The sequence below is a fragment of the Bradysia coprophila genome (genome assembly GCF_014529535.1).
Source record: "Bradysia coprophila strain Holo2 chromosome IV unlocalized genomic scaffold, BU_Bcop_v1 contig_81, whole genome shotgun sequence".
Lineage (NCBI taxonomy): Eukaryota > Metazoa > Arthropoda > Insecta > Diptera > Sciaridae > Bradysia > Bradysia coprophila.
The window spans coordinates 3,945,881-3,960,243 of NW_023503375.1; positions in this window are offsets into that span (position 1 = coordinate 3,945,881).

Genomic DNA, 14,363 nt, shown 5'->3' on the forward strand with positions numbered 1-14,363 from the left:
TTTTGTGATGTACATTGGAAACTTGTTTTTGATCATTTTGAAAAGGAGGCCCTTGTGCCATACACTGTCGAACGCTTTTTCGACGTCATAGCCGGGCATACCTATCGATTCTCTTTTTATGAGAGAACTCTTGATTGATTAGAGATTCTCAAAAGTTGATGGTTGGCAGAGTGACCTTCACGAAAACCAAACTGATCTTCAGAAAGTATATCACACGCCGTTAAGTGATTGTTAATTCTTCTAGCTATGACCTTTTCTAGAATTTTACTCAAAGCGTTGAGGAGGCTAATTGGCCTATAATTGTTCGCGTACGATAGATCTTTTGGGCTTGGGAATTGGAATGACTTTTGCATGCTTCCACTCGTCAGGAAAATAGCTGAGTTTAAAGCATGCACGGAAGAGATGTGTAAGAAACACAGTGCCTTAAATAGGGATTCTTTTAGGTAGCACATTATTGATCTTGTCAATTCCAGGACTATTCCTGTTTTTCAGCTTCTGAATTATTCGTTTAACTTCGCTTGGAGTTGCAAATCAGATTCTCTCACCTCCGGATTCAAGTAATTGCTTATCGTGGTTGATCCATTAACAGCTGATTCTGTTATTGGATCGCTGAGATCATTATAAGTGACCGAGTGAGCTAAATTGAAAGTATTACTAATAAGGTCAGCTTTACCAGCAGTCCCGTAGCTACGGGGGGGCTAGTCGTTTACCATCGTTGAGCCCCCTCTGGGATGTCTGAGAAATGGTTTCTAGCTACGGGCCTGTTTACCAGTGATCGTGAGAATAACTTGGTTGTTGATGCCTTTAAGCGGAGGAATCTTACGACAATTGTTTGATACAATTTTGACCACTTTCCATAAGTGCTTTGAATTTTTTGGTATGTTTAATAGTTTTTGGTTCCATTCCTCATTTTTTTTCTTTAGAACAAGACGCCTAATTTTACGATTTAATAGATTTACCATACTCTTGACCGAAGGAAGGTTATCCCTTTGTGCTCATCTTCTTAAACAATTGCGGAAAGAAATTAATGACTGGGTATCAGAGTCGAGAGCACAGGATCCCGCCCTAAACCTCGTCATTGGAATTGCTGCTTCTTCAGCTTCATGCAGTAAGGGGACAAATTCACGGATGTCAGTGTCAATGCTGCTCTTCGTATTAAAGTTACAATTAGCTAAGTTTATACCTTCATTGATTATCGCTTTGAACAATTTCCAGTCAGCCTTAGCAAAAAACAGCGCACTGTGGATTGAACAGGATGTTGGGTGACGTCACAATTAATGAATTACGTAGCAGAATCCAATGTACGCTGGTTTATTGGTTTCCCTATGCAAAAGTTAATAATCGCACAGGGATTCATGTAAAACTAACCGGAAATATTCTTCATGTAATGGAACATTTTCTCATTGGGCCGATTAACAGGCATAGTTAACTTTCGCATGGGGCAAACTATAAAATTCTTTTATGTAGCGCGTTAATAATCATTTATGCAATTCAGTGATGATATTTGCAACTCACGCAACCTGTGTGCCATGTAACATAAAAGGATTTGTAAGGGACTTTATCGCACTAGTGCGAGAAAAGCCATGTGTTGCTGCACACTACGAATATCTTCGATATTTATTCGATTTTCTTCATTGCATTAAACGTTGTATGCAATACGAATCAGATGAAGGTATATTATCGCACCAGAAGTCAGATTGGCAATCCGAGGCGAAGCTGAGGTTGGGAAGGCGTTGTGTACGTAATTAAATATTATCTTCAGTGGAATCAAAATATTCATAATTGGTACACCTAATTCAGTATCTAAATCATCTAAATAGAGCAAATAGTGGATGCTACACATAGCATTGCGTAAATTGACAGGTCCATGCGCAAATCTAATAAGGTAAGTGAGGTAGTAGCTGACCGGCTAAGCAATTTTTCAACTTTGGTCATCAGTATCTCCAGATGGTTTCGATGAAGCTAAGTTTTTTCCTTCGTCAGAATTTAATTTGATCTGTTCCCATTCCGTAGAATATCAGAAATATTGACAATTAATTAATTTTTATTGTAAACTAGCACTGTGTCCCGGCCTTCGGCCGGGTCGTACTGACAGCAGGAGTGTTTGACGTAGGCATCAGTCGATTATAAAATTTCCAAAATATCGGTAAAATATAACGTTTTATCGATAATCGATATATATCGACAGATAGCGACATTAACTTATTAACAGTCATTTTTTACCGATTGTTAGTCGATTTTTATCGATTCACGTTTAACGTTCGATTGCTTGACTTTTTGAAAATATAGGTAATCGATTCTAATGTGATAAACTATTCTAAGGCAATAATCGAAATTTTATCAATCAAAAGAATTTATGAACACGCTTTGTTTAGCATTACTAAGAAAGTTTTAGCGGTTTTTACAGGTGAGGCGACTTTTCGACAAGGTCAATATCGACTCGACAGGGACGATTATATCGTTTTTTAGACGATAATATTGTTCAAAAAACGATATTATCGTTCGTAAATTTTTCACACAGGACGATATTATCGTTCTGGACGATATCATCAGCCAAATCGATATTATCGTTCTGGACGATATCATCAGCCAAATCGATATTATCGTCCAGACAATGCGTAAAAGGAAAACTACTCTGATTTGAATGAAAATTTTAAATTTCCAAACAAAATCTAAAAGGAAAATAACTCGGACGATATTATCGTTTAGTTGGACGATAATATCGGTCCTGACGATATTGACCGTGTAAAAATGTCCCTCAAACCAGCCAGAAATTCACTCAGCTGGTCCGTTTGAATATTTTATGGACGAAAAAAGTTTTCTATTATTTCAATCCTTTTTGCTGCCTTCGTCTTAGATGACTTTTTATATCACGTGGCCACCCTTCATTGCAGAAGTCACCCTCTTTTCCGTTGGACGTAGGTTTTATTGTCACGCCTAACCTCTCGTCCGAAAGGTCAGCTACGTCACTGCTGGCACTGTTACTTGTCTTCAGCCTCGTACATTTTTGAGAAAGGATTCTCGTAGAAAGATATCATCAAAAGTAAAAGGCATCATTGAGCTGAAATTACAACACGTATCCGAAATTTTCATAAACTGCAGGCTCTTCTAAGCGCTATTCACATTTTAGAAATAGGATTTAAAAAAAAAAGATGTCGAAAATAAAATACTAAAAATTCTTAGTCTAAAGAACATAAGAATTATTAGTAAAAATTCAAGAGTTGATCGATGTAACATAAGTGATCGCTGAGTTATTAAATATCGATCAGTTTAAATGCATACCTATCAGGACCTATTATGTAGAATTAATTTGCAAAATTTGCAAAAATTCACAGAAATTCACAAAAATTTGCACAAATTTACGCTTCATTTTCAGCACATTTTGCAAGTCTTTGCGTTCTTTTGTCTGTTTTAGTACAATTTAAAGTGAATAAAGTAATTAATTTGACTTTGAAGGTGTGTAGAAGTTGTTTTTTGAAATTTTTTGCAAATTTGTGGAGAATTTTGTGTGAATTTTTGCAAATTTAATTCTACATAATAGGCCCTGATACCTATTCGATATCTGCGTCTTCCCTTTCATACGAAACGTTTTTCAATGCCATATTTCAAAAACTGCATCTAAATCTCATACGGTTTTTCAAAGTCGCTCTCGACGACCTAGCACGCTGATCCATCACATGCTGATTTAAAAAAACGGCTTTGGAGGGCTGAATTTGACTTATCGGAAGCTGATTTTGAAGATAAGTCTACAAGGGCTGATCCGTCGGAGGTCGATTTACAAAAAGGCCTCATACGGCTGGCCTGAGGTCGATTTTGAAACACGGCCTCGTAGGGCTGACCAGCTGTTGCGTAGGATGTCGATTTTAAAAAACGAACTCGTAGGGCTCACCAGCTAATCCATCGGAAGTCGATTTTAAAAAACGGCCTCATAGTACTGACCGGCTAATCCGTCTGAGGTCGATTTTGAAAAACGGCCTCGTAGGGCTCGGAGGACTTTCCAGCTCATCAGTTGGGGGCTGGGTGCTCCGAGATGCTCCCAGGTGCACCGAGATGCTCCGAGATCCACCGAGCGGCGTCGTAGTGCACCGACGTTGGGTTTTATATGTATAGAAAACTAATTTTACTGAAGCACTGTTTTTGATGCAGTAGCTGACCAAAAAAAACGAGTGTTTTTATACCTGACCAGTCTTGTTGCAGTAGTTGACCGCCACAAACTTAAGACATTTTTCACATTTTTCGCAATAATTTCGCATTATTCGACACATTTTCACGCTTAATTCACTGATATTAACCAAATTCAATGATGAAAACGCAAAATATCAACGAATTTTAATCACATCATTTTGTACACAACAATGCACATGGAAGGTGAATTTGTCACATGAAGAAAAATGTACGGAATTTGGTGCGGTCAACTACCCAAACATGGCATATTTTTGATGCAATGTTTTGACCACCATGTAATTAATCAAATATTAACTTTTAGACGCTATTAATTATCGAACTATTTACTACCTCAAAACACCAAAACTTTGTCCATTAATAATTCTTTTGTCAATAAAAACCTTAAATTAGGCCACACCGATCTTACGATTTTCTTAAGAAATGTGCAACTTTGTACTGAGATGGTGCCCTGGTTTCATTTTATGGTTTTATCAAATAAGTAAACATAGTAATCGCATTATTTTCATAAAAAATTAATCTTTAGGCTCTAAAGATTAATTAGAACGTTAATTTGCGTATTTTCATTTGTAATTATTTTCCAAAACTGATAAATAATGTAGCTGGTCAGGTACACCTGCTCGGTCAGCTACACCATCGTTTACCTTATTTACGCACGTATTCTATTGGTATGGTAGTAGGTGCTTCATGCATATATAGTAAGTTTTTTTAGTGGAGTATGTACGTGATAGTTATGTTATGATGCGTTTTTGGATGAAAATATGAATATTTTGGCTAACATTTTGTTAATTTGTGGTGATTTTGACATTGCATTTCATAAAATTTTGTTGCCGACACGATAGGAAATGGGAGTTTTGCGCACACAATGTGTTGCTAAAAATAGCTATTTGCTTGAGTAGATTTTCATTCGATCAAAGTCTGTAATTGCAACAGTATACATGTTCTTAAATTCTGTCTAAACTGGAATTTGGCGGAATACTATAGGGGTAAACCATTATGGTTAGTAAATTTCGTGAACTTTTGACTTTTGACATAAAATATATGGAAGAAATGTCAAAAGGTTACGAAATTGCAATACTTAAAGTTAAAAGTGATGCAGGAGAGCGTTGTTTATGACGTGATATCGCCTTTTGTGTTTGTTAATTGATCTGTGATATTTTTCTGCAGATGGCTTCTCAGCCGATTTTCTGTGATATCTTTTGTTTTTTTTTTTTTTGGCTTTATAACTTTTTCTATTGAATTTAATTCATGACTTGGACCATGTTTTCTTAATTTAATTTATTTTGGACGAATGGTTATCCGAATAAAAAAAAATATATTTGTGTTTACACTTGAATTTATTTATTTATTTATTTATTTTCAATTTACTCAATTTACCCTATTGTGCTTAACCCACTTGATTTATGAATGTTTGTTATACATTTTATTCCACGCAGAAATAATGGAATGATAAATAAATGCTTTATTTAAAAAAAACTTACGAACTGTACGAACCATAATGGTTTACCCCTAATGTGTTACGTGTTTCCACGTGTTACGAAAATAGCTACTCATTACAATTCAATTCAACAAAGTCTGTGTTTTTAGGTCTGTTACAGACTTTATTTATTCAGAAATGTAAAATAAAGTTTCTGCTTTAAAAGGAAGATTTACCAGAACTTTAATTAATCAAAAACAGTTACCAGCGAACTTATTATCTAAATTATGCAGCATTCTACTTACGACCATACAGAAAGCGAAATCGTTCCAGAGAAAGGTGATGGATGGTGTAAGTACACCGAAGCATATCCACAGTTTCATTTCATGATTAAAAGAGAAACGAAATATTTGTGGCGACGACATCGACACCATAATAACAATATTTCAATTAAAATTATTTAAATAAATAATTGCGTTCACAAAACCGACGACAATAATTATTATTATGCATGCATTGCGGAACGTTTTTGTTTTTCCAAAAATGTACAAAACCAGTGATTGTCGTAATCCGCTATATATATGTATAGAGAGAGAATCCCAACAATCATATTGAATGAAACCGGCATTTAAAATGCATTCCAATTAATTATAAAATAAATTAATTATGTGCATAGTTTCAATTAATTCAATGTTATACCGACGGGTAAAGGCACATATACTGCAAGTGAAATAGACGAGAGAATATTTTATATATAAATCCTGCGATCATACAAGGATAATCCGTAGAAATAAATTCAATGAAGCATAATTAAAAAATTATATCATCAGATAAGCTTCAATTAAACCACACACCGCCCAATTAAATGTATGTTTGTGACTGAATGCATTATGCTCCTCTATCTATTTAATCTGCTATTCATATTGATATTGAGTGGAAAGCAGGTTACTTTTTTCTTCAGTTTAGCTTTTCAATATCCACTGTCAGTTCTCATTGATGTTGAAATAGTTATTTTCACAACGCAGCCAAGAAAATAGTCATTTTCTCACCTCAGCAGAAACTTCGGGATCCTTTGTTGTGTTGACCTCTGGAGGAAAAATAGGAAATTTAATTTTCTCAGGTGTCTCACTATGCTCTATGCCACAAAAAACACCCTCTAAATCTAATTTCCTAGGCTAAGAAATAACTCTTTTCGAAAGCGTTCTAAATTACTCTTTTAGAGAATGAGAGGTTTCCAGCTCGAGCCTGATGCGAGTCGAATCGAATTCGCTTAAATAGTTATTTATGCAACAAGTTGCGAAAATGTGTGATTTGCGCCACTAGATATGATACAACATCGTGGGACGAAAACTACCTCGTTTCGCAACATGTGCCATACAACGTTTTCTGCATCCAGCTGCGAAAAGTGAACTTTCGAAATGCAAACCTCACACAATTTTTTTAAATTTAAATATAGATGGATGACAAGAAATATCTCAATGCTCAACAATTGAATATGGCTTAATTTTCATGTTTTGAATGTTTACAGGTGCAAATCTATCAACGTCTTCTCGTACTTTTTCAATTGATGTAATCGTGGATATCCAGCTTTTCAATTTCATTGCTGTGAGTAAATCGGAAAATTTAGTTTTGTGTTGGTTCTGATAATTCACTGAAATTTGTTGAAAATTAGTTTTTTTGTTATAAATACTTTAGAAGGTAACAAACCAACCTGCATGTGCAATTTAATCTTTCGATTCGGTTGTGTCACACCATAAATCCGCAGCAAATTCAAAATGAAACGCACAGCGAACAAATCAAAGGCAGCGTTGTGTTTGGTCAACTCGCTTTATTTTCATATAAGAATAGATTGTGTATTTGAGCACTATTTCACAGGACTCTCAAAAGATCACCTTCAAAATACGGTACTTTCAGACGTAACCTCACTTAAGTTTCGTTAAATGTATCGTTCATTCATTAATTTGTCGGTCACTTCGAACAATATTTTCGTGGATCGAAAATTTAATTTCCTAACAAATGATTTTGATTTTTAAATTTCGCGTCTCAAAAGGACGACTCGAAGGCAGTGTCATCGCTGATTTTTTCGGTAGTAGCGATAACAATTTCCACAATCTATGACTTGAAATTTATTCATTGGTTCATCCATCGATTCATGGGAAATTCAAATTCTGAAGCGCACTTATGGCGTGAATTCTCAAAACTGTCAATTTTCCAGCTGACATTCTTCATGCCTGCATATTTTCGTGTTGTACAGTCACCACTGAACCAGTGAACAACGTCACTATAGCTCGCCTTTAGAGGAACTTCCCATCGATATGGTTAGATATATTCTTTTATAGTGTCTCCTTCTTACTCTGTATGGTGCCATGGAGGCTTTTACCAAGGTTCTGAAAGAACAGGTTAAGACACTTTCGAGTTGATCACGAAGGCGGTGAAATCAAAATTTTCCTGTAGCGCCAACTAAGTGTGGAAAATTTTATATGACGATTGCACCCGCCTTCGTAAGTGTCTTAACCTGTTCTTTCAGAACCTTGGCTTTTACTTCTGTGGGTTAACGGAAGCAAACATTTCAAATTTTCGAGTAACGATGGCACTGCCTTTAAGTCGGTCTTTTGAGATACGAAAAAATTAAAATTATTTACTTTACTAGTGAGGTAATGTGGCCTTTCCCTCACTAGTGAAGACCCCTTCCCTCGCTCGTAAAGTAAAACGCCATACTTTACACGTGAAGTAATTTAATATCTCGTATCCCGATGAGTACGAGATATCAAATTACTTACTCATCGTGATAGTATAGTATAGTATAGTAATGTACTATTAGCTGTTTGGTTGTGAGGTTATCTTTAAGTAAATTCCCGCAGCTTCTGCCATTTTTATCTACCCTTGATTATAAAATTAACTGACTTTGTTTACGTGGATCAGCTGGTCAGTCAGATGAATCGAAACAGTGCACAAAATTAAAAGTGGGCCACTGTATTGAAATACATAGAAGACCCTTTCCCTCGCTCGTAAAGTAAAACGTCATACTTTACACGTGAAATAATTTGATATCTCGTATCACGATGAGTAAAAGTACCTTGGGCTGAAGCCCTCGGATACTTTTACTCATCTGGATACGAGATATCAAATTACTTCACTGGTATAGTAATGTACTATTACTTGCCACCCGAAGGTGACAAGAACACTCTTTTGAGAGACAAAAGATTGAATTTGCGTTCCTGATGCCATAAAACTGAATTCGCGTTCTTGATGCCATTTTCAGTAGATCAGTACGAAATCCCAAGAAAAGATTGCTAACGTCATCCTGACTATTCGTGCGGTTAATGCACGTCTAAAATTGAAAATAAACTCGAAACAACAAGGCCAAATCTTTGTCCATAGTCCAGTTAAAACGCGTAACCGTTAACGAAAACAAAAACAAAAGAAAAATGGTCAGTCAAGTCTTTCCCTAGAGTACCTAAAGACGCCGTTTCGTCCTGCTGATCTCAAAATTCACTAGTTCACTTCCATAAAATTGCCGTCCAGAGGAGCTTGAAAAAAATTTACCAAGAAGAGGTGGTTTTTCAAATATAAAATTTTTGATGCCACACGATGTTACAGAATTTTAAACCTTTTTCAGGCCTTTTTTAGACCCTCAAGATTCGGTGCAGAGTGAAAATTTTGTAAGGGCATCTGTAGATTTTTTTGTTGGAATCATCATACAGCTACCTCGGAATAATCGAAAATTTTCTAAAAAATGCACTAATGTAAGCTTATTTATGTTGACTTCTAAAAAAACTTTTTGCTGATTATATTAATTCTTGTGGTATGGTGAATAGCGGCAGGTAGGCTCCGAAATCACTTAATAAAAAAAATCTTAAAACTTAAATAAATGATCCAAAATTATTAACTGATTTAAATACTTGCACCACCACAAATTTTACCCAATTGCACTACGTAATAGTGCCGCATGGACTGAAGAACCACATTGTGGCCATTTGCCCATTACTGGGCAATCCTCATATCTTTCAAAAAAATGTTGTTTATGTTTGTATGGTGGTTGGTAATGTTGACGTGGATATGAATGTAGATATATTTCTGGATATTCATCAACTAGTGGGTCTTCAGCTTCTTGTCGATGTTCAGCTTCTTGTCGATGTTCAGCTTCTTGTCGATGTTCAGTTTCTTGCCGATGTTCAGCTTCTTCAAGTACACGTACACTCTGACAATGCCATTCGTCTGAATCAAAGATTTCATATTTTCTTATACATAAGCAATCTGGACCAATTCCAATACTATCAACTGGACATATCCGCCCAATTTTGGTTTTACACACAACGTCACTGCTATCGTAATAAAACTCGTTATCATCACACCTGCAATCCGGTTGAATTCCTGAACTATCTTCCGGACAGGCAAGATAGCATTGATTTATGTAGGCACTGAACACTAAATTTCCGTCGTTGCATTTACAATCTGGATACAAGCCGGTCGCGTCTGTTGGACACTCAATACATGGTCTCATAAGGCATTCGACACAACTGTTCACTTCCTGAATATACAGATGGAACGGTTGTTCGCAATGACAATTTGGATATTTTCCAGTGCTCTTAGCTGGACATGTGTAGCATTGATTCGAATCCCTCACGTACGTACTGTTGTATTCTAAACAAATGCAGTTTGGATAGGCACCAATACTCCAATAGAATGGGCAGCTCACACAATGTGTTCCATTGTAGGTGCCTTCCTCGCAGATGCAATGTGGGTAGATACCTATACTTCCATATGGACAAGGGGGACGTTCTATGCAGAAGTTGTAGTTGTAGTTGTAGTATTTGAAAATCCCACAATAACAATAGGGATATTGACCAATGCTATCTGCGGGACAGGTGACGCAACTGAACTCTTTCTTATTGAAAACATAACCATAATAATCACAGTTGCAGTTGGGCCAATACCCACTGCTATTTTCTGGACAAACTTGAAAGCAATCGTTCAAAGTGCTACTGTAATCATAGTTTTTGTGTAGACACATACAGTTTGGGTAAATTCCAATACTTTTATTGGGTGGACATTCAGGATTTGGGCGAATGTATTTTTCCATGTTGAAGGCAGATCGTTGGCGGGCCGCCGAACTAATGCTCAGGAAATAAGAACAAGCGGTAAACACGAGTAACATCCGCTTTAAAAAAAAAAATTAACGAAAAAATTGATGATTTTGTCAGCAATTTCGTATATCAAAATAAAATTACCATTCTTGCGAACTTAGTCGTCCAACGATAACCAAATCTGAGTAACAAAACTTCTCAATGACATAAATATCAGTCAAAAACATTCAAAGAGTAAAAGTGACGCAAGTCCATGTGCATACTTCCAAAACAACTGATATCGCTGTAGGTGACGCATTCTGCGCTTGTACGCAAAAATTGTCAAATCAAAAATTAGGGCGAAAAAATTCTAGAAGAAAAATTTTACCAGATTTTCCGTCACAAAATAGCAGATGATTCGGCTATTTTTCATTAGTACATTCTTTCAGTACGTATTTTTCCCTATTTTAATAATTTTCTTAACAGTACTTTCCTCAACCTCTCCCACTTGTGACGCAAAATTTTTTTGGTAACATTTGTATTCAAGAATTTTTTTGGCCTAATTTTTGCTTTGACATTTTTTGCGTACAACTGCAGAATGCGTCACCTATAAGTTGTTTTGGAAGTATGCACATGGACTTGCGTCACTTATACTCTTTGAGGGTTTTTGACTGATATTAGTTGTTTTGGAAATTTGGTTTGATTTTCTGTTCTGTTATTTGGTTGCAATTTATATCCTCTATATCTTCCATCCGAAAACGCGAAATTTCGCGAACATACTTTTTCCAAAAAAGTGTTTTTTCGACGTTTCAGAAGATTTATTTATTTATTAAATAAGGCGTATGACTAGTTACCCAGTCATACTGCACTTAGGCCGCCTGTGGGCCCATTGTGCTCACCCTTTTGGAAAAATAAATTTATAAAAAGTTGGTGCCGACGTGCACTGCATATGTATTTAGAGCGGAAACTTTCCATACTACAGGTATGTAGTTAAGAATATCCCTTTAGTGCACTATTTTGATGTTACCGTATGTTAATGGTGATGTTACCCAAGCAATTATACCTACAAATGTACAAATGCTCGGCATTGGCACCTGTAGTGGGTGTGTAGTAGTAATTACACAAACAAACGATTACGTGGAACGCTTACAAGCGAGTATTCCTTCTGGAACTCCAATTGCTATTAACAAAGCTCGACTTGTTCTCTTTTACATAGCTCGACTAGAAATTCGTCGTGTACCAAATCCCGACAAGGCCTGATATGTTCAATTTCTACTTAGCTCGACTAGAGCCGTGAATTTTGTCGTGAGACAGGGCCCGACCAGAGCTTACGTTTTTTTTTTTAATTACTATTATTATTACATAGATCGACTAGGGACGTTTGTTACACAAAACCCGACTAGGGTTTCGTTGCATAGCTCGACTAGAACTATTTTTTGTCGTGAGACAAAGCCCAACTTGGACACGATGTAATTAATCGCTATAGCTCGATTAGAACTATTTCGCCGTGAGACAAATCCCGACTGGGGCATCGTTTAATTCATTTCATAGGTCGATTAGAACTATTTCGCCGTGAGACAAAGCCCGACTGGGGCATCGTTTAATTCATTTCATAGCTCGATTAGAACTATTTATTGTCGTGAGACAGCTCACAATGAATTTAGGTTATAAACCCGAGAAAACAAAAGTCGAAATGAAAACCGCATGACCACAAACAAAAGAACAATGAACTTCTTTATATGCACCACTTTTATACAAAAGCAAACGAACATGACACATGAATACTTGTATAAAATCAGCAAAAAAAAATAGACAAGCACAGGAAAACAAATCTAAATGGACTAATTATATTGTTGAATTACAATTATTGAATTACAAATTCACAAAATCAAAATTTTGTAGCACAATGCAAGACGAAAACGCATTTTAGAGATCGACGTAAGAACACGTCTGTTCTCCATGCCGTCTCTACTCAACTAAAGTAGTAAGTCAGAAGATACTCTATCCGAATCTGCAATTAAAAATTTAGGAACCAACCTTGGAACACCTCACTTATATCGAAAATAACCAAAATCAATTGAAGAATCCGATGGAAGTTAGGAAGTGCCAGAGGAATCATCTCTCATCCCAAAAGTAAGGAACCAACCTTGGAACATCTTACTTATATCGAAATAACCCAAATCCATCGAAAAATCCGATGGAAGTTAGGAAATACCAGAGAAATCATCTTGCATCCCAAAATTAAGGAACCAACCTTGGAACACATCACTCATGTCGAAAATAACTTAAATTCATCAAAACACTTTTTACGACATTTACCAATCACTATTCATAATTACTAGCTGAAAAAAAATTATTTCTTCTGACACACACGTACACGTAGGATTTTTTTATTTCGTTTAAAGTACTGTAAGAGACCAAAATGTATGGAAATGTGGCTTCTTGGAAGATTTATTGCGTGGCCAAATTTTAAGCTACAAGAAGTAGCTCGTTGAACTCGTACGAACGCCTAGTTTTTTTAAGCGAATTTGGAGTCATTTTGATTTGAATTGTAGAACTTCAATATTTGCTGTATATATGGTTCCGCAGTCTACGACAAATTTTTTTTTTGTTGAAATTTTTTCTAGTAATAAGACTTGCGTCACGGGCGCTATGCTAACGCCCGCTCATGATAGTTAGAAAAAGGTCATCGCAAAACTTTTGATTTAATTAGAGAAAAACGTGCTGCCCCTGCCAGAAATGAGGAGGAGGGTACTTTTGTCCACTTAATTCAATTGTATTGCACTCCGATTTATAGAAAGTTGTAAGTCGTTGTTGCTAATGTGCTTGATTTTAATTTAATATTTTAGTTGATGAACTCCGATAAGCGTAAGAATTTAGCTAGATAAGTTATTGCCGATTGCTGTAAGTTTAAAACGTTATAAGTTGGTGCGGGTATCATAGAAAGCCCGCCACGAGAAATAAATTTCTTTCGAAATATTTGATAAATATCAAGGTCATTTGTCAACCGATAACAAAATTGGTCGAATAAAATGTCTTGTGTTATGTTTATTAATTAGCAGGCTACAGATTCAATTCTGTTATTAGAAGAAGATTTGATTATTTATTAATGTACTAGGTCCAACCTGTTGGATGGGTCAGATCCCTTGACTGTCCAAACTTCTCAATAACTTTTGTAATGTCAATGATTTATTGAATCAATCAAATGTAATTTTGATGACACCAAAAATACTAGGCCCCATCACTTGGATAGGTCAGATCCCTTGCCTGACTTACTAATTTTCTCAAGAAGATTTTTGTAATCCGAGCAAAAAAAATCACTCTAAAAGTTATATAAAAGTACAAGGGTATGCGTCCAGTAGCAAAGTTTAGCTTAGAGATTCTTATTCCCTTTACTTAAATACCACAGATTCTCAATCCACATAAAAATTTCGTTCATATCACGTAAAGTTTTTGGAAATCCTTTGAGAATTACTTAAGTTATCGTGTTATCAAGAAACAAGACAAAAATTCTTTTGGGAATAACTCTAAGATCACCCGTCCGTTACGACCCATCTTTGAACTTAACGTCATACATTTAATTCGCTGTCGATTAATAAAAAGTTTTTGGAAATCCATCGAGCACTACTCGAGTTATCGTGGAATCAAACGACAAGACGAAAATTCTTTTGGGAATATCTCTAAGATCACCCATCCGT